The sequence below is a fragment of the Schistocerca gregaria genome, chromosome 1, assembly GCF_023897955.1.
Source record: "Schistocerca gregaria isolate iqSchGreg1 chromosome 1, iqSchGreg1.2, whole genome shotgun sequence".
NCBI classification, from domain to species: domain Eukaryota; kingdom Metazoa; phylum Arthropoda; class Insecta; order Orthoptera; family Acrididae; genus Schistocerca; species Schistocerca gregaria.
In genome coordinates this window covers 953,113,172-953,135,956 of record NC_064920.1, presented here as the reverse complement: position 1 = coordinate 953,135,956, position 22,785 = coordinate 953,113,172, and positions in this window count along the sequence as shown.

Genomic DNA, 22,785 nt, shown 5'->3' with positions numbered 1-22,785 from the left:
CGAAGGGCAAAAAATTTTTTTTTATGTAATTCGTGGAAACATGTTCCAAAAAAATTTGAGCGTACCGTATGTGTTTACAAATGTTCTTGCTTCAATGTGTACGTTGCAAAATTACTGATTTTAGTCCACATGCAGTGTATTTTTTGTTTTTTACATCTTTTATTCCCAGTTCGCGAGAGCAGGGTCGGCTGTTGAAAAATTTAGTTTTTATACATAAATATCTCACATGTGTGGAGAGGCTTCTTTAGTGCAGATTTTATTCTTTACTCCATGGAGCAGAGCGGGCAGTTTAAGATCCATTCTGAAAATATTCGCAGTTCTTCACAGCTAGACGTCAAAGCTGGTTGGCAATGTAGCAGAGGCAATCCCAACTTCAAATATTTAGGAGAAGACTTCCAGCAGTCACTTGATAGCTAAAGGTAACCTACCAGAAATCTTAGTGGAAACCACGATTGAAACTGTTTGAGTTTATTTCTGGCAAAATGTTATCTACAGCCTCAGGCAAGAATTAAGATTTGATTTTGATGTTATTGGTCGTGCACCGCTGGTCTAGGGGTAGTCAGCTTTTGGCTGTGGTGAGGCGCGCACGCCTTGTTTGCGTGTAGACTGTTGTGCTGCTTGCGAAAGAGCGCGCGTTTACTTCGTAGCGGCTTGTCTCAGAGTCCGACTTCATCGACCACCATGGCCTTTTTTTACCGCCACACCACAATTATATTAACCTTCAGATTAGATCACGAATGACCGAAGGCGTATGCAGCTGAACTTTTTATGCAGGATGAAATCGGTCTCCCGCCACAAGAAACTGTCGGAATTCATTTTTAAATCCTCATACTACTGTGTACATAAATCTGGCGAATGACGAGCTGTGCGCCGACGTTGTGCAGCGCCATGCCAACGATCTCAAGTTCCGATACTCTGAAGGACATATAGGTACTGTCGTGGTTGATCGCACTCGATTTGGTCTTAGAAAGTTGCGGATTTTCCATCTCCCGTTTGGAGTATCGCTGTAGTGGCTAACTTTAAACCTAACGACAGCATCGTCAGTCACATGGCTGAAACTTGGAATACGTTCGAAACATACCGTGTCCTTAGTGGTGTCGCTCAGATAAAAATTGAACACGTGCCGTCCTAATTGGTTATCGCCGGCTGCTGAGATGTCGTCATGTACGGTGGCCAGCCTTCAACCTGTGGCCTTGTCCGTTCTGAATGTTCGACATAGACTGATTCAGACGCCGATCGGAGACGTCGCTCTTACTGCGGTGCTCACTGTGTTACTTCTATCTTATGCGTCTGCAGCGGTACTGCCTGCTACGGCCCCTCTAAATCAGTCGGTACCGCTGTAGCCCCTTTCGACGACGTGATGGATGTTTCTCGTGTCTTCCCTACCTCCTGCCGGAGGTTATAATACAGAACGACGACCGTCAGCAGGCACAAACTGTCTCCCCACCCCATAGTTGTTGATTATGGAGCTGTACTTATCTCCACCTTTCTTGCATCTGGCTACATATCGGATGCCCACCATCCGAGACGGAACAGCATGTTAGGAAGCAACGGTCGCCGAGAAAACTGAAGAGACAGCGCTGTACCCCTTCTGATGACTGCATCCATCGGAAGTCTGCACAGGATGACGACCGTGCTACTGATGGTGCGCTGTCCTCTAAGGCCCTGACACCTGACGAAGCGATGTCCTTACATGCCTCCATCTCCAGTCAGCGTCCACCTCCTGACACCGACCTTCCCCCGCCTGCCTTTGATGCTGTTGCCTCCCCTTCTGTGTCTGACGCTACCTCTGGGCGCATCTCGTGATAATGTTGCACTGAACCGGCGCGCCACCACGTCTGTCTCCTGGCCGGACGACGTCGATGACGAGGGTGGACATTCTGGAGATGTACAGAACGGTGGACCCCCCTTGGTGGGGTCGGCTCCCTATCCATCAAAGTGATGCGCCCTACCACGGGGGCTAACATCCTGTCGATGGCAGTTTTCCAGACTTACCGCATGGCCATGGCAAAAGTCAACACCATTCGCGTACGATGCAAACTGGCTTTGCTCTATGACATGCTGTATGCCGTGGACGTTGACGTAGCTCTCCTTTAGGAGGTGCATGTTGCTATCTTCTGTGCTTCCCATGGTTTTACAGCGCATTTCTCTCATGCTTCCCCTACTGGTATTGGGGTGGCGATTCTCTTACGTGACGGTATTCTCTCTGATTCAGTTGCCAATCTTCATGATGCCAGAGGTATGGCTCTCACGTTTAACGGCATCAGGATCGTCAATATCTATGCCACATCTGGTTAGGGTCGTCGCTGTGAACGTTCCACCTTCTTCTCAGAGACAGTCACGCTTATGTTCCTGTGTCGGCAGGATGCATTGATCATGGCAGTCGATTTGAACCTCACCCAGGCACCCAAAGACCAATTACTACGTCACTCTCAATGAGAGCGCTAGCGACAATTCTCCATCAACGAAGGCCAGTGTATTCTTGGGAGTATGTCCATGGCGATCATCCAGGGTTTACGCCTTTCAGTAGCCATTCCTTCAGCCGACTCTATTTTGTTTACATCTCCCGCAATAGTGTCAGTAGGGTACAGGCTGCTTAAGTCTCGCCCATTGCGTTCTCTGACCACGACGCATGTATCTGCGCCATCAGTCTCTGCCGCCAAACGGTGTGGCGCGGCCGTGGACCATGGAGACTGAACACAATCCACCTTACTTCACCCGACTACCGGCAGCTCATCGAGACTACGTGGGCCGCTTGTCGTCCTCGCAGTGATGCCTATCAGTCTGCCCTGTCTCTGTGGGTGCTCTGTGCAAACCATTCCTCCGACAGGCCTTCATTGGTTACAGAGAGGGGGTTGCGGTGTGGTGGAGACAGACTCAGAAATTCTGTTCCACCATTCTCTGTGAATGTACTATGATGCCATGTTCGCCAGAGTGCTAGGCGATAGCGAACCGTGCTACGGGACAGCTCACATCACTTTCTCGTCGCCATCTTGAAGGAGCTATGGTCAGGGCGCGCAAGCACGATGGGTCTGTGAAAGAGCGGAGCGACGCCATCGTCAGAGGAATTTAATTAATGGTCTTACTACTGATGATGGGCACCGTTATGATACGCAACGGAATGTCCGGTCTGCCCTCTGTGCGCATTATGTTACACTATCCTCTGAACGATGTCACCGCTCAGCCAACGTTACGGCGGTTTACAGGTTCTCCTTTGGCTCAGTTCTTTTGGATCCGACAATGAATCTGATGACTAACGTCACGGAGGACGAGGTCCATGACCCTATCCACGAGAGTTCGATTCCAGACGGTTTCCTCGATGGTTCCCTCATTCCCATCTCGGGTATCTCACGAATGTGCGATTACCAACCCCAGATGTTACTCAACAACGGTACAAAAATCTTTACCCTGTTGTTGGCTGCGCGGCTTAAACGGACAGCTCGGTAAATGGTTTGCTCCGATCAAATTACTTTGTGAGGCACCAATAACATCTTCACTGCCCTCTGCACTATCGGTATATAATCGTTTTTGCTCACGTCCGTCGTGCATCTGGACTTTTAGCAGCTAATCGTCGAGGCTTTCTATCGAGTCGGTCATGCATCTCCTTCGCGGAGCTACGTTTCGTGTAGTCTACTCCTCCCGTCTCGATTCGTCGATCAGTACGTCAATGATGCCCGCTCTCTGCACTGCTGTACGCATTCGCCATGGTACCGTTTGCTACGCAGCTCCGTCAATGCCTCTCTGGGATGTTTGTCGGTGACCATGTATTGAGCTGCACTACTCATACAGACGATGTTTTCAACGTTCTTCACACCGGTGCTGAGGTCAGAGAGTCAGTGGCATGGGTTACGACCTACGGCGAAGCTTCCGGCAGCTCCAATAACGTCGCCAAATCGAGCGCCATTGCTATATGTTTGGGACTACCTGCGAACAGTGCTGCTCCATTGCGTTTAAGTGATACACTCTGATGTTTAGGACTCGATTTCGCAAGTTATCTGCGGCGTACAACTGCCGACATATACTTTCCCAACTACGAGCTGGGCTCTTAGATCACCGTTTACGAGCGCTCTATTTTCTGCACCGGACACACTACGTAAATGTATATTTGGCGTCACGTATCCCCCCCTTGGAACAGATACTTCTATTCCGCCATCCATGGCCCGCCGAATGCTAGCGGCACTAGCGGCATTGGATTCGTCTGTTTTCCACGGCTTGCTGTTCGAGATGAGGTAAGAGACCTCCCCCTCCTGCGGTGCAAGGGCGATTTAGGTCTGTGTCATGTGCCTGACAGAGCGGTAGCCCTTTTCATTGGGTCTAAAATGACGTTGCGTGCAGTAGTCCTACGTGCCTTACCGCCCTATTGCTGGAGGCCCTTGCACCACACTGTGTCTCAGGACCCACCCAACTTCCGGAAGTCCCGCCGTCCTTCTTTTACTTTCTTCACTTTTTCCTTGAAGCGAGCTAAGTACATACTGTGTTACTACCAGGGCAATTGACACCCACGAAGGCGATCTATAGTTTCCTTTTAGCAGCACACCAAATGTCTACTGTCGTGCCGTTTGGTGTGCGCTCCTTATCTTGACGCTGACGTCCAGCCTCCATGGTACCTTACTGTCAAAGGGAAGCAAGTATGCCGGTCACGCCCTCATAAGATTCACTTTCCAGACTCCCCTTGTGGATCGACTGTGATGTTATGGACACAGACGGGCACCACCTGGTGTGCAGATCGGCGAGATGTGTCTGGTTATGGTGCAACAGTTGGTGTCCCAAATCAGCCGTACGACTCCTCATCATATGCCAACTGAACTGCTCCTCTTTCCCGACGCGGTATAACTTCCCGCAAGCGAAGACGAACTCTGTGAAGTGGATTTGCGGGCACGCAGTAAACTACTTGTTTGCTGATGGCGAGAAAAGTGTCCTGGACTTTTGGCAATTCCTTAATGAACGCCATTGTGCACGTGCCCGCAATCCAAAATATAGGCATTTTTTTCCAGTTTCCTTTGTAGTGCCTTCCTTAACCCAGCTACGATGTTTCTGTCATGAAGAGTTGAACCCCGCCTCTTCCACGCTTAGAAACCATATATTCACTGGTCATCGAATGTTCTTCACGCAAAAATTATACGTGGATAGTCTCAATTTGTCTGACGTCTTGCTGCACCCTTCTCCTCGCCCTGATATTCTCGGTGTTATTAATGTCAAAATATATAAATAAATAAATAAAATTAAGAAAAAGAAAGAGAAGGAATATTAATAATAGATGTTGATTGAACCTCTACACCACGTTCCCCACTCTTTCTTTGGTTCCTGGCGGGTGGGAACGGGACACGGTGGCCAGGCCTCGGGTTGCGATCCTTGCTCCCTTTTCCTGCACCCCTATTTGGGGCGCCGGCAAGGTTCATCTCAAAAAACAAAAAAACAAAACAAAAAAAGCAGCGTCCTTTATTAGTAACCCAAACCTAAATGTCTTCGGTATTGGTTCGAAACCCGCCATTGATTAAATTTTCATTAATAATGAGCACTGGTTCCGAAGAAGTATAAGAACTCACCCTCATTCTGACAAAGGACTTTGTCTGTTAAGGAGGGACGAACAGCCGATGGAAGTTAAGGGAACTCTCTCGTCCTGGTGTGGGAAACTGCCTCTCTACACGGAGGGACCAGAAATGATCAACGGCATGAGGAAGCAGAATAAAATGGAAACCACTGCATTAAATACACCTAATGTGTATCCACAGGATATGTGGCCTGTAATTGAAAAATTCTCATGAAGATATCATCATTGGTAAAAGATTCCTGAATAGTCCACTATTCGGATCTCAGGGAGGGGACAGGCAAGGGGGAGGTGACCATGAGAAAAAGAAAGAACGTCAACGACAGGATAACGTTCTACTAGTCTAGGCGTGGAATGTCAGAAGCTTGAATGTGGCAGAAAAGCTAGATAATCTGAAAAGGGAAATGTAGAGGCTCGGTCTAGATATAGTAGAGGTCAGTGAAGTGAAATGGAAAGAAGACAAGGATTTTTGTCAGATTCGTATGCGGTAATATTAATAACAGAAGAAACCGCATAACGGGAGTAGGATTCGTTGTGAATAGAACGGAGGGCCAGAGGGTCTGTTGCAGTGAACAGTTCAGTGATAGAGTTGTTCTTGTAAGAATCGACAGAAAACTAACACCGACAACGATTTTTCAGATATGCAACCTGAAGATGAAAAGCCAGAGAAAGTATATGAGGACATTGAAACGGTAATACAGTAAATGATGGGAGATGAAAATCTAACAGTCATGGTGGACTGCAAAGCAGTTATAGGAGACGAAGTAAGAAACGGTTGCAGGAAAGTATGAGCTTGGGACAAGGAATGAGGGCGGAGCAAGACTAATTGAGCTCTGTAATAAATTTCAGATAATAATAGCGAATACTCTGTTCAAGAATAGCAAGAGATCAGGTACACTTGGAAAAGACCGGGTTATACGGAAAGATTTCAGTTAGATTACATCACGGTCAGACAGAGACTCTGAAATCAGATATTGGATTGTAAGGCGCACCTATGAGCGGTTGTAGAATCTGAGCACAATGTAGTAGTGATGAGCAGTAGGTCAAACTCAACATATTAGTCGGGAAGAATCAGTATCCAAAGAAAATTGATACAGATGTACGAAGGCATGATGAGACAGAGTTGAAGCTCTCTAAGGTTACAGATACAACAGTAAGAAATACCTTAGGAGGCAGTACAATTGACGATAAATGGACATCTCTAAAAAGGGCTGTCACAGAAGTTGGAAAGAAGAATATAGGAACTGTGAAGAAACCACTGGCAGCAGAAGAGCTATTTCAGCTGATCGTTGAAAGAAGGAAGGACAAAAATGTTCAGAGAAATTCAGTAGTACAGAAGTACAAGTCTCTGAGTAATGAAATAAATACAAAGTGCAGGGAAGCTAACACTGAAATAGCTGCATGAAAAATGTGAAGAAATCGAAAAAGGAATGACTGATGATGGTCGTAAGGACTCCCTCATCATATAGGAAAGTTAAAACAACCTTGGGTGGCATTAAAAAAGATGGGTGGTAACATTAAGTGTACAGCGGGAACTACACTGTTAAATGCAAACGAGAGACCGGATAGTTGTGAAGAGTACACTGAATGCCTCTTTGAAAGTAACATTTGTCTGTTGCGACAGAAGAGGAAACAGGTCTCTGTTTGGACGAGATATCCGGTCCAGTATTAGAATCAGAATTTGAGAGAGGTTTGGAAGATCTAAGATGAAATAAGACAGAAGGGATAGATAACAGTCCATCAGAATTTCTAAAATCACTGGGGGAAGTGCCAATAAAACGACCATTCGCGTTCGTGTATAGAATGTTTGAGTCTGGTAACATACCGTCTGACTTCCGGGAAAATATCATCCGCATAATTACGAAGAGTGCAAGAGGTTGCAAGTGCGAGAATCATAGCACAATCAGCTTAACAAATCATCCATCCAAGTTGCTTAGAGGAATAATATACAGAAGAATGGAAAAGGTAGTTCAGGATGTGCTAGATGACGATCAATTTGGCTTTAGAAAGGTAAAGGCACCAGAGAGGCAATTCTGACACAGCGGTTGATAATGATATCAAGATTAAAGAAATATGAAGTCAGGTTCATGGGAGTGGAATAAAATTTCAAGGTGAATAGCTATCAGTGATATGATTCGCTGATTACATTGCTATCCTGTGTGAAAGAGAAGAAGAATTACATGATATGCTGAATGAAATGAACAATCTGGTGTGTTCAGAATATAGACAGAGTAAACCGAAGAAAGATGAATGTAATGAGAAGCAGCAGCGATGAGAAGAGCGAGGAACGTAACGTCAGGATTTACGGTCACGAAGTAGATAAAGTTAACCAATGACGGACCTAGCAAGAGGACATCAAAAGTAGTCTAGCACTGGGAAAAGGGCATTCTTGGCCAAGGGAAGTCTACTAATATCAAACATAGGCCTCAATATGATGAAGAAATTTCTGAGAATGTATGTCTAGAGCACAGAATTGTATGGTAATGAATCATGGACTGTGGGAAATCAGGAACAGAAGAGAATCGAAGTATTTGAGATGTGGTGCTACAGCGGAATGTTGAAAATAGGTGGACTGATAAGGTAAGGAATCAGGAGGCCCTGCGTAGAGTCAGAGAGGAAAGGAATATGTGGAAAACTCTAAGAACGAGAAGAGACACGATGATATTGTACGAACAGAACAATATCTAGCAGTATATGGACAGGGGCTTCAATAAACAAGCTTATTAAAACGCATCTTGGAGACGAACCGAGAAGGTGGCTAATGACATCAGCAAGCCCCATTTAGCAAGACAACGGCGAGCTGCAGAGCAAAAAGGGATAAGGTTAGAACAATATATTATTCCTTTTAACGTAAATACAGCCAGTACTGAGGGTAAGTGGCTGCATGACATTAACAGGGCTAGGCTGTGACCCAGAAAGAGAAATAAAATTCACCTCTCGAGAGACAGTAAATGGCTAAAGCCATACTGAACGCCACAGACGCAACATGGTGGAGAGATCCCCATTATATAAAAGCATTTTGAACCTAAAATTATCATATCTCTCTCTCTACCTCTCATCTTACGGTATACTGCACAAGAGCATGGAAAATAGCGAGGGCGATGAGAGCTTTGCTTTCTGCAAAGAGAGAGCTCTTCACGTATCGTGGCAACACATAGCAAAGAGGTGGTTAATTATTCCTGTGGGAATTTTTGCGGGCAAAGAAATTGTGCACATTGCTCCAACCCTTATAGAGCGTGCAATTGCCATTATTTCGACTAGGGGAAGATTAACATTCTACAGAACGCAGGAACGTTAAGACAGAGAATTCAGTCAAGGCCAGAATAGGTATTTAGCGTTTCAGGTCGAGCACGGTGACAACGCCGTTGCAGATGCTACTAGTTAAAGCACCATTGCGCATTAGGTCACAGTAAATATCAAAAGCGTAGATACTAACCTACCTTCACATTGTTTACATGAGAGTTTTTTCATTGGTTCAAACAGTAAATTTATTCTCCACCAATTCAGTGCATTGACCAGCTACGACAACGTAGATGTAAATGACCTGATGAAGATTTTTGATCATTCTTTCCTGTGATAATTTTCTTTTCTTATGTGTAGAGGTAACAATTTCAAGAATCGTAGTTCAATATGTCTAAGAGTTAAATATTTTGTTATTGAATGTCAAAAGTAATTGACCATGATTGTTATGCATCACTTGATCCATGAAAGCACAGATGATAAATTACATGTAGTATAAAAAAGGGAATAGCTGTCTTGTCTTTCTAGAATAGATCTCAAGCTTTCACTTTTATTACTTCATGCAATCTAGTTATGTGACAAAAGACTTTCTAATGATTTTTGATATGATCCACACCTAATATTAGCTGCCTTACCGGGCCAGGTTATTTAGAATGTCAATTTGCCACACTGAGCATGAGAAGAGTGTTCAGATGTTTTGCCCATTTGCGCGATGACAATATGACATTTTTAAGACATGAGGGAATGACTTCCTTGGTAGTAGCGGAAGCTGTAGAGGGCAAAAACTGTACATGAAGATTGGGACCAAACCAGTCAGCCGACTGATGACCTCCAAAACAAGTGATGTTAAGGGGCCCTTTTTTTTTTACTCCTAGGAGTGGTGCTGGGTGTTCGAAATGTAGCCCATTAAGAGTCATGGTCAGTCAGTCATCAGGCAAACTGATAGTGTGGCAATGGTGTATTCCAGTTGAGTATAAGTAATAGGGACTTACCAGTCCCTGTATTCGCTTTACTACCAAGGGAAACCTCCTGAAAACATTCATTAGAACCGAGAGATTGGAACCATATTAATTCATTTCTGGGTCATCGTTCGTTGAGGGTGTTGTCCCAGCCAAAAATGAAAATTATATGTGTGTGTGTGTGTGAGATGTGTGTACAGTCTTCTCTGTTTTATTACTTCAATGAGATGTGCATATTCTCTTCACTGTTTTATTACTTCAAACACTCTGAAACGTTTCGATTTTCTAACATTTAATGTTCACAACTGTTATGAGATAAAGACATAATCGCACTTTTAGTTGCTTCTTCAGTAATCAGCGCTGAAGCTGTGGCGGCGGACGACGGCTGCTAAACTGGTCCTGCGATGTGTGAACCAACGGCTTCGCGGGCCCACCTTGTGTACAGTTCTGGTACTAGCTTTAGCCACTTCAGCATGTTAAAACAGTTCGATTGACTTGTTCCAAATGCTCTGAACAGATAACACAGAAGTAGGGAAGAACGACTTGTATTTCAAGGTCCGTCAACGATGAGGTCATTAAAGACGGAGCAGAAACTAAAATGGAGTTCCTTTCAAATGTAACCAACTGCCATTTGCCTTAAGTGAATTACGGAAACCATAAAGAGAACCTAAAACTAGGCGACCAGGCGCTGATCTGAACCGCTATACTCCCGAACACATGTTCAGTGTGCTTTCATGAGCCACTTCACTCACTCAGAAAATAACGAAAAGGTGGGATTAGATTGCAACTGAATGAATCGAGTACCATTAAAATACTAAATTACTTTCACAGTAATAGTTATTTCGAAAACGGCAGAATACCTCCTCTGTTTGTATTCCACTGAGCTTGCGACCGTCTCTGATGACCTTGTCATTTATGTGAGATTAAACCCTAATTTTCCCTAAAGAGCTATGTGTTAGGAATTTTAGAACCCCAGTTGATTCCGTATCAACACTTACCGAGAAATAAGATTTACTGTCCCATCGAGCAGTTCCACACGTCATAGCTCTGAAGGAAAAACAAAAACTGAATCTAAAGAGTGATAAGCAGCTTCACTAAAAAACGTTGCATTACTGTCTGCCAGTTCACTTTACATATATGTCATCGAATGTTGTCGTAGTTGTGATTTTCAATTCGAAAACTGGTTTTATGCGGCTCTCCACGCTACTATATCCCAAACCTCTTAATTTCCGAATAGCCGCTGCAACTTAAATCCATTTGAAACTGCTTGCTGTATTCACCTTCTCGTTCTACAATTTTTATCCCCCTCCCCCCCCCCCCCCCCCCACTCTTTCCTCCAGTACTAAATTGGTGATCTCATGGTGCCTCAGAATGTGTCGAAACAACCAATCTCTTCCTTTTGACAAGTTTTGCCACAAATCTCTTCTCTCCTCGGTCCTCTTCAGCACGTCCTCATTATTTACGCGATCTAGCGATCTACTCACCCACTCTTCAGCATTTTTCTGTAGTAACACGTTCCCAAAGTTTCTATTCTAGCCTTATCTGAACAGTTTATCGTCCACGTTTCACTCCCGTGCTGCAGACGAAAAACTTCAGAAAAGAGTTCCCAACACTTAAAATTTGCAGGTTCATTTGATATTGGCAAAACACTTTCAACAGTACACTGTGCACGCATTCATCATAGTCATCATCCCGACACAGATGTGCACTTGACGTTCCATACCAGGTCGGAGGAAAGGTACGGTAAACCACCTCCACCAAGACCACATCAAGAACGGCGAGTCACGATTCTTGCTCCTCTGCCCTCGTTTCCTGGACTTGTACATAAGCTATGGTATTGCATTCATTTGAATGAGACAGTGGAGCTTTGACAATTTTAATATGTTATAACGTTTATTGACAACAATTTTGTCCGGTATTTACTGCTGGTTTCCTCATCAAGTGTGTTCTTTTATTTTTCCATTTGGTCATGTCTTTCGCGTTGCGTCTTTCTTGTTCTGTTTCACTTATATAACTTTTTTTATGAACAGATTGGCGGGGTGGCTATGGGAAGTCCTCTTTGTCCAGTTGTGGCTAACTTATTCATGGAGAACTTCGAACAACGGGAGCTGCAAACAGCTAGAAAATGACCAACCAGATGGTATCGGTATGTAGAGGATACATTTGTTATATAGACCCATGGGGAAGAGGATCTGGATGCCTTCCTGTTACATTTGAATAGTATTAATCAAAGAATTCAATTCACTATGGAAAAGGAAATTGATGGTCACCTGAACTTCTTCGATGTGACTGTAATCAAACGAGAGGACGGATCATTGGGTCGTAAAGTTTTCAGAAAAGACACACATACACTGATCGTTATCAGCAGAAACATTCTAACCACCACCCAAGACATAAAAGAGGGGTGATTAAAACATTAATAGACAGGGCGCACAAAATATGTGAACCAGCTCACTTAGATGATAAGATTGAACACCTCAGAGTGACTTTCAAGAAGAATGGGTTTTCCAACAGAGAGATAGATCGTGCACTACGCCCTATACTGGCAACCAGGATGGACGAGGATTGACACCAAGCCGAGGGGAAAGTGTTCTTACCATTTATTAGTAGGACACTGATCGCATTGGAAAATTTTTAAGGAATTACGATGTGGAAAGTGTTTTCAGACCCACCACGAAAATAAAAGAATGTTTAAGATCCGCAAAAGATAAACGACATCCTCCACCTACATCAGGTGTCTATAAAATTCCGCGCTCTTCTGGAAAGGTCTATATAGGTACAACAAAAGGAAGCGTCAACACTCGTCTGGGTGAACATAAAAGTAACTGCCGCCTCGGACATATTCATAAATCGGCTGTAGCGGATCATGTCTTCCAGGAAGGTGATCATGAAATAAAGTTTAGTGAGACGACCGTCATAGCAAAGACGTCGCATTATTATGCGCAAAGATACAGAGAGGCTATCGAGACTGCCAAACACTGCAATAATTGTAATGGAAAAGTTGAAGGCATTAAGCTGGGTGTCAACATTGCAGCAACAGCGTGACAATCGACTGGCTATCCTATTTCTCATTTGACAATATCCCAGTGTTGCTTATTTTCTTGGTGCAAACTGGAAGCCAGTCCAGCATTTACCTACACGAGAAAGGAAAACAGCTTAAAAATCACACTCAGGCTGGCCGGTATACCAGAGCAACGAAGGTTAATCCAGCTGATGAATTCAAAAAGCTTTCTCACAACTAGAGATCACACACACACACACACACACACACACACACACACACACACACACACACACGTCGTTAAATAGTAAGACCAAATCAGGAATATGATTTCAATGACCGTATATTGCTATGTTCAACTCAAAACCATTGACTTTTTCTCTCCACTACACGCACTGTCTATAGAAATCAGAAAAAGTTGACCATTTAACGATATTGCAAAATCTCAATATCATTTTCCCACAGATGTAGTACATGACATACCCAATACATTTATAAGAGTCTCATCTGGGATGATGAGCGAAATGAGTCATCTTAAAGTACTGACAGTCATATAAGAACATTTGGAGCCAACGTTGCCGACATGCCGATACGGAAAATGAATACTGAAAGGCCTAGCAGCTTGTGCAGTCTCACTCTGGCGCACAGGTATATGATTAAATTCCATTTACAATTAGTTGCTCTACCATTTCTTGACAAAATAACATGGGAAAAATAATTTTACGCTCAAGATTCAATATGTAGAGTACTCTGTGTTTCCGTTAATAAATGAAATTAAAGTTGAATGTCCTATGGCAATCTTGGCTGAGAAGCCGCCGCTGTTGTTCATGTCTGGGCCCTAGCTCATGTGGTTCCTGAAGGCGCTGTGGCCTTAATGCCTTTTGTCTTGGCTGGGGTTTCCAGAAGCTTCGGGTTTTTAATTTTCTTACATGCGTTTTTTTGTCTATTTTGTTTGTGTCTTAGTATGACTTAGTACCTGAAGTGTCTGGTTAGTTAACTCTTGGGATACTTGTAGTTAACATGTAATGGGTTCGATCCCAAGCTAGAAATGAACTGGTATGGTGAATTTTCTGCTTTGGTATAGAAAGACTGGCCTCTTTGATGGATGATTGTAGGGATGGTGGACATTTTATTGTCTCTATGTGTGAGTGCATTTGGTTCGAACCAGGGGGCGTATATTATTTTCCTAAGGGTCTCGTTTTGCACAATTTGCACTTTTATTCGGTGAATGTGTGTGGCCACGCCCCAGACCTCACCGCCATAAAGTATGGCAGGAAGGACGACCATCTTCCAGATTCTTAATTTTGCTTCGGTGATCAGTCCATTGACTCTTAGCAATGGATATAGTTGATAGAGCCTATCCGAATCCAGATTACATGCGTCGGCTATTTCTGAGCTCCACAACAGTTTGCTATTGATCCTTAGGACAAGCTACCTGACTGTGTCACACCGGGAGAGGACCCGTCCGCCGATAGAGAGGTGACGGTTGGGTGGTCTTCTCCTGAGTCTGCACATTATTGTATTACACTTTGCTGGAATGATTTTAATTTCCCAGAAATTATACCACTGTGTTCAAGTGGTTCACAAGGCTCTGAGAAGTATGGGACTTAACATCTGAGATCATCAGTCCCCTAGAACGTAGAACTACTTAAACTTAACTAACCTAAGGACATCACACACATCCATGCCAGAGGAAGGATTCGAACCTGCGACCGTAGCAGCAGCGCGGTTCCTGACTGTAGCGCCTAGAACCGCTAGGCCACTCCGGCCAGCCACCACTGCGTAATCTGTTCGAGGTGGATTTGGATGTTTAGGACGATATAACTGGGGTTTGGGTGGTTGGCATAACTATCCGTGTCGTCGACAAACACGGGTACACGGGTACTGTCCCGCTTTGGCATGTCTTTGGTATACAAACCACACAAGATGGGCCCCAGGACAGAACCCTGGGGCACTACTGCCTCGATTGACGTAATGTTACTCTTATATATATCCATGTACACGAAGAACTTCCTGTTACTTAAAAACTAATGGATGATATTCAGCAGGTGCTGAGCTGAGGACAGTAATACTGGTGGAGCTTCTATGGTAGGCCGTCGTGCCAGACGTGATCAAAAGCCTTCTCAGTACCTATGAAGAACCCCCCCGTGCTGTACGTGTTTGCCAGAACCTTTCAGATCTGCTCCACCACTCGTGTGGCACTGAGAAAATCCACGCGGTGGGTTCAGAAGACGAACGGAAAGAGGCTCTTTCTCTGCGCACATTGGGTCTTTTCCTTACGCATGTGTGAGAGTTGTGTCCGAGCCTGACAACTGCGTCTAAGTCGACACCAGGAAGTGCTGCTGAGAGGAAGGTGCTGGTCTAAACTGAACAACAGTACTAAAGGCCATCCGTGATGCAAAACAAAATCCAATCAAAATCCAATGCTGAGCTAGGTCAAAACACAGCAACAGTATAAATTTAAACAAGCCTCTAAATGACAAATCTATGCCCAGGTGCACCTATAGTACAGACGGAACAGTATTATTTAACATATTGTAGTCATTCAGCACCAGATTGTATACGAAACAGTTGTCTGTACAGGTTTCAAGAAACTCAGTTAAAGATAGCGACAAACAAATAAAATAAAACAGTTCAAATATTTACTCTCTCACTTCAGTCATTGCTGCGACAATAGTTCATTAACAACCCTTATGTCGAGTTAAGAGAAAATGTGTAAGGGCTTAGGGTCATGCTGCTCCTTCAGTCAGTTATTAATGACACTTATCGATTGCTAACAAACACAACAAAAGTGCACTTAAAAATTGTTGCCTTAACGACACAAAGTAATGAGAACAATTTCGTAAAACAAACATGTCTAATAATATCAGCGCTACGAACTAACATTAGCCATCAGAGGAGCTCAAACACAGAAACTGCTATTAACGGCATTTCGATAGCCAAAGGCACATAGAGGAGTGCTACTTTTAATAACAAAACTGCTTACAGATTTCAACTTGCTTTTCTGCGCTGAATTGAAGCGCATGTCCAAAGTATCACGCGCCGTAATCGAACTGTCCCCAGCACGCAACGATTCTTAGCGGCGGTCGAGGGAAACGACTAAAACACAGAAAAGTTTTAATAATAAAAGAAGGAAAACGTTAGTACACAGTTTGCTCTCAATATTATAGAAAGAACTCCTTTCTTATCAAGCTTACACCAGCTCAACAGCTAGCTTAAGTAACACTCAGAAGGAAATCTGTAGCAAATTTTTTCCTTTCATATTTCTTTTTTTTAAAGTGGTGATATAGAACACATTGAGACACAAGCCTCTTATACCAAATTAAAAGGCACTTTCTAAATCAAACAGTGAAGATTGCCACAAGTAAAATGAGAAGCAACTGCGAAGTACAGACTGAGATATTACCCACATATAATCTGTCAACCTTCCAGATACGAAACACTTGACTTTCGGATTTGCCAAGAACTAAATCATAGACCAAGGCGAAGGCGGAACCAAACCATCTTCCACAAACTGGCAACATTCAGGAAGGCGCTACGGCAGGAACACCACGAGCCCGGGCACATCACACTACGGCCAAGCAAAGGCCAAATCCGTACGCAGAAACCCTCCGTCTCTTCATTCACTTCGCGTCCACTTTCTCACCAGCGGGCCGTACTCGCTACAACGCTCCTGCAACCGCAGATAACTGCCAGTCATTACACCACGCAATTATTTTCTGCAAATCCTCATTGATTTGTTCACAACTTTCGTGTCATACTACTTTCCTGTAGAATGCAGCATCATCGATAAACAGTCCAATGCCGCTGTCAGTGCCATAAACCATATCGTTTACGTAAATCGTAAAAAGCAGCGGACCTATTACGCCCTGGGGCACACCTGAAGTTACGCTTGTTTTGTTTGATTCACCCCTTTCTCGACGACATACCGTTCCTGTCTCTTAGAAAACTTTCTATCCAACCGCATATGTCATCGGATAGATCGTAAGCGCTTAATTTTTGGAGCAAGCGACAGTGCGGAAGTCAGTCGAACGCCTTTCGGAAGTCGAGAAATATGCTATCAACCTGGGACCCGGTATCTAGAGCCTGTTGTGTATCATGCGCAAAGAGGGCCAACTGTGTCTCGCATGACCTCCTTCTGTTATTCCTTATTAAAGGGTAGACAAAAATGGTGATCTAGTAGTTATGTCACTAGGCTATCTGTTGGTGAATGACGTTGAAACCTTTATCATTCCATCTACTATTCTCAAGGTGGCATAAGCCGCCATTGGATCAATTTCGACGTCATTTTTCCATGTGTACAGTATATTCCTATATCCAAACTGCATGATGTGCGTAGTACGCTGTCCTATTCCTAAAAAAATGGGTTGTTCTATTCCCCATCCAGAATTTCCTTTTTAGAATTTCAACCGTCTTCATAAATTTCAGTACATGCTGAAAGATTTCTTGTAGAAATCGACAGCAGTTTTCTCCCCAACGCTTTTTCATATGAAACACCGGTCGCCCTACATGAACTTAATTGTCAGAATGGTGAAAGTATTATTTAATGTCTCACTTACACGATATTAATTATAGAGGACGAGCTCATTTAGAGCAGGATAGCATAGGTCATGAAATATTGGTCTGTGCTCTAGGCATCCTGCTCTGTAGCGTCCGAACTAGAAATTCTTCGGAGTAGATTGTTGTTGACAACTATAAAATAATGAATAATCAGCATGAACTAAACCTAGGAAAAGTCAATAATATGTGTTCATGTTTAACGAACTAATAGTGCATATCATTTTTTCTTATGCTTTACGACTGTTTTCGATGGAACTATGCAATTTCCAAATTTAACGCTAAAGTACAGGTCTACTGCTACCAATGGCGTCAGCTAATACGCGTTGTTGTGTTGTTGCAAAGCACACGAGTTGTTGTCAGTAGTAGCAACAGGTCGGTATATTAGTGCTAAACCATAAGACGGCCTAAATCAGCATACCCGGCTTAACAGATAAAATACCTTTATCTAGTCGGTTTTACACATTAAATGTTTTAGTTACTGTAGGATTTGTCGTTTGCTCTTTCATCTGTTCTGTTCTTCTGCTTCCTTTTATATCTAAATCCACGAGTATTTCACTGCAGCACAGGGCTACCTCAGTATTTTCTACAGCACTAAAGAAAATACGAATAATGGTGAGAGCAACAGCTAAAGCTGCTTTTGAATTAAATAATATTTATTATTGCTACTCGTTCCGTAACCATGTGTGGGAATACTCCTTAGTCAGTTTATACCCATCCGTCGGTACGAACTCTGTAAAACTACTGTGTGGGATAAAAGCTTTTACCTGTTAGAGTTTAATAATGCTAGATGAATTTTGTTGCTGTGTAAGTTAGACTTTCAACTGTACATTACTCTCTCGCATGACCGTAATCCAGTATTTGTTAAGCTTCATCGAGAGATTTGTGGGGATTCGTTCATTCATAGTGACTCATATGAGCACGTAAATCGAATGAAGGGAAGTATTACATTGGTAAGCAGCTGATGAAATAAATGTAAAACTTTGTTAATACAGGGAGAATTTGTGAAAAAATTTTCTCTGTCAGAATTTCCTCTGCTTTTAATTTCAAATCTACGTTTCATCAAAGGCCAGTGAGCCCGCCAATGCTTCACAATTGCTAAATATGTATGGGTATGGGATATATGTCCTAATCTGCTTCCCCCTCCTCTCTCCATCCACCTCCAGCTCCTTCTTCTCTCATTGTCCACCTCCTCCCCAATCCATCTCCTCCTCCATCCTCTCCCTATTCAGCTCCTCTTTCAGCTTCTCTATTTACGTTTTGCACACGCCATTGTTGTCACAATATTTCACACGATAACACATAAAAGCACAATCTGTAGAGCAAAAATAAGAGAACACATTAACATAGCACTGAAAATAATATCTATAATAGCAAGCGCAGCTGCGAAATACTTGTTACAAAGCTACATGCATGCCACAACTGTTTTACTGTACAACAATGAATGACTGCAACTAAAAAGGAGATTCTCTCTACAATTACGCGCTAGCAATAAACAAAAGCTACACTAATTACACAAACTACAAGAAAAAAATCTGAAGATTCCAGTGAGGTATCCTCGGCTAAGGGTCGACATATGAAACGTCCCCTTTGAAAAATTAATGAATTACTGTGCTGATAAACCTCTTACGTTATTTGCTTTTCAAACAGCTGAGCCAAACTGAACGTACCCAGACATTACTCTCTTTACTTATTCTGATCAGCACTAAAATGACACACAATATTTTTAACGCCACGCAATCTGACTTTCAATAATCCCTACAAAATAATTGCCGTGACTAACATTAACCTATAGCTTTCAAAAATCACTTACCTCACAAAAATCTTCGTTACTCGAACTACTGCAATACAGCGAGCGCCACTACTGCCAGCTAAATAAAAGATTCAAACTGCTGAAGGCACTAACTACTGATAGGCATAGTTAGCAAATGAAAGATTTTCATAGAGAACAGACAACGTATTTACCTTAATAGTGTTCAAAAGTCATAATATATATAGCAGTTCATGACACCCATTCTTACAAATATACTGTTTCTGAAGGACACACGTCCAGGTCATCCGCTCTCAAAAATCCGCCATCTCACTTCCCCACATCCACCACTGCTGGCGGCTCACCTCCAACTGCGCAACAGTACGCGCTGTTAACAACGAACTGCCCAACACTACAGTAGCAAATTCCAACAATGCCACCCAGCCACTGACTGCACACAGCACAGCCAGTGACTTTCATACATAGCGCTACGTGGTGTTGGCGTTACCAATATAAAAACCTAAAGAGCCCACTTACAGTATTCTAATCATAAAGCTATTAGCCGTAAATGCAACTTTCCTTTTTGTATGAAAACTGATTGGAGGATAAAAAACGAAACCGTACGTTTTCACAGCAAAGCACAGCGCACCATTTTATATCTCAGAATCGCATTTTACAAAAAGAACTGCACGTTGTTTTTTTAAAAAAATATGTATCTTGTGAATCCGAATTATTATTGTAGCACCATTAAAAATTTCAAATGAACTGGTCAAGAACTATGTCCAACCGAACATTTATTTGAGTAACGTATAAAAATTTTAAGTAAAACGTCAAAAAGTGTTCGAAATATTTGTAACAACATGTTTCTATATATTGATACATCCGGTATATTAAAAGTTTTTACAACCAACACCCGGTCGAATGTTCATATGTTCATTAGCGTATCGTATAAAAATTTGTAATAATTCAGTCAAGTACTTTCCGAGATTTTGGTAAACCTGTTTCCCACCATATATCTGTCCGAATGTTCACGAGATTTTACGTAAAAAATTTAAGCAAATCGGTCTGAAACTTCATTTATACATTACATACAGAGGGTGATTCTTCTCAACGTTCAAAATACCACGAATCACGTAGTTGGCGCTGAGACAAGCAACTTAATAAAAGGTACATGGGGCCGCAAATGTGGAGAAACATCCCAAATATGGATGAAAAATTTTTAACCCATATCGTCTCTAGATGACGTAACTTTCCACAAATGCAATGGCTCGACTTGTCGATCCTGCGCTCTCCCGAAGGGGTGCAGTGATGCCCATCGCTCCTCTAGGCTACTCTTTTTTTCTGACACCAATTGTTAATGTTATTTGTTGTAAACCTAGAAATTACGAGATTATTGTCCTCGCTGTAACCAAGCACAAACTGGTCTCATTCTTTCCTTTCACTCCTTCTTTTATTTGCTTATGGACTTTATTTTTTTATTTAGGTTATTTAAAGGAAGCAACGCAGTTCGGAAGCTTATACTCATTTACTCGTGAAGCAATACATTACGTTTTTGTAGTAGTATACTTTGCAGTTAACCTGTGGAGACCGCGAGACTGATAAGTAAAACAGTAAATCCTACCTCAATGTAAAAACAGTAACGCAATTTAAAAATAAGGAAAAAAAATATGCCATCCACACGGAAGACTCGAACACTGAGCCCTGCGCGCTAAGTTCCTCCTCGCAGGACGAGGGACACACCGACGTGAATACTTTAATTGGGTTGGGATGATCACGACCGCGAGATCGATAGGCTCTAATGGTGCATGTTTAGCCGGTGACGTCGCATGTTCAACACTTTTGGGGCATTTCCCGACATTTCCTGCCCCGTCTGTCTTATGTTATGTTGGCTTAGCGGCTGCTACATCGATCGCGTTGACTGTATAGTCTGCACTGATTTTTTTCTCTTAATCTACATTTTACGTTGTTCACAAATCGCAACATCTTCTATACTTTGCACGCTAATTAAAGATATACAAGCTTGGCCTTCCTCGAAAGTACATCTGACCAAAAAGCGATTGTAGCAGCAAGAGAAGGAGGTCTTTGTTAATTTCAACTTTTGAGTTCTTGTGGTGATATATCCATAAAAACTTTCATTCCCTAACTCAAAGGTCATTAGAAGTCAAATTCAGATTTTCGTAGCAGTGGCCTTATATAGGTCATAATATAAAGAAATATTTTGATAAAAATTTTCATCCCTGTAGCACCCCCTTAAGGGTAAACTTTCCAAAAAACACCGAAACACTATTTGTTATTTATAACCGAGTATCCGAATACTAATTTCCAGAGATTTCGTTTCAGAAATTCTTTCGTAACGAAATATTTCCTTCGAAACTTTCATCTCCTATTTTATTCTCTCAGGAGTTTAATTTCCAGAAACAGGCCCACGTATGTTGTTTAAAAAAAACTTCCACTCACTACTTTACGTCGTTAGTGATTTACTTAGTGGCTTAATTTCCAAAAATTCTGAAGCACATTCTTTTTGTTTCTGTCCGGAAACCAAAAATCAATTTTCGTAGCTCTAGCACAATAATTTCCTCAAAAGCGACGTATATTCAAAAATCCTCTCATCCGCTACTTCACAGACTTAGAGGGTGGTGTTTCGAACAAATGGTACTTAACATCTGAAGTCATCAGTTCACTAGAACTTAGAACTACTTAAACCTAAGTAACCTAAGGATATTACAAACCTCCATGCCCGAGGAAGGAATCGAACCAGCGACTGTAGCAGTCGCACGGTTCCGGACTGAAGCGCCTATAACCGCTCGGCCAGCGCGGTCGGTGGTGTTTCGAACAATCCCTTAGTAAACGATGCCGATAGTATAGAACCAACATCCTCTTTCATTAACAGTTTTTGGGCGGGCTGGAATGGCCGAGCGGTTCTAGGCGCTACAGTCCGGAACCGTGGGACCGCTATGGCCGCAGGTTCGAATGCTGCCTCGGGAATGGATGTGTGTGATGTCCTTAGGTTATTTAGGTTTAGGTAGTTCTTAGTTATAGGGCACTGATGATCTCAGAAGTTAAGTCACATAGTGCGCAGAACCATTTGGACCATTTGAACAGTTTTGATGGGCGATGACGCGTCAATTAATACACTCATGCTCATTAATTAACGATATTTGCAGAATGTGGTGCCACACAACCTGGCACTACACAAAACTGGAGCCAATAGCATAGTAGGGAACACACAAAACACAGATCTGTAAGTCCACGGTATTGGTGATAAGTTGAGAAAACAGTCCCTAAACACATGTGCTACAAAACACCACTGTTTCTTGCGCATGTACCTCGACATCAATATGGGATATGATCAACAAGCACACGTGCACAGGCCGCACAACGGTTTGGCATACTCTGCATAAGGTGGTCGAGCAGCTGCTGGGTATAGCCTCCCATTCTTGCACCAGTGCCTGTCGAAGCTCCTGATGTGTATTAGAGGTCTGAAGACGTGCAGTGATACATCGACTGAGAGCATCCCAGACGTGATCGAAGAGGGTTAGGTCTGGAGAAAAGGTAAGCCACTCCATTCGCTTGATATCTTTTGTTTCAAGGTACTCCTCCACGATGGCAGCTTGGTGGGACCCTGCGTTATCATCCATCCGGAGGAAGGTGGGACCCATTGCAGCCCTGAAAATGCGGACATACTGGTGCAAAATGACACCCCAATACACCTAACCTGTTACAGTTCCTC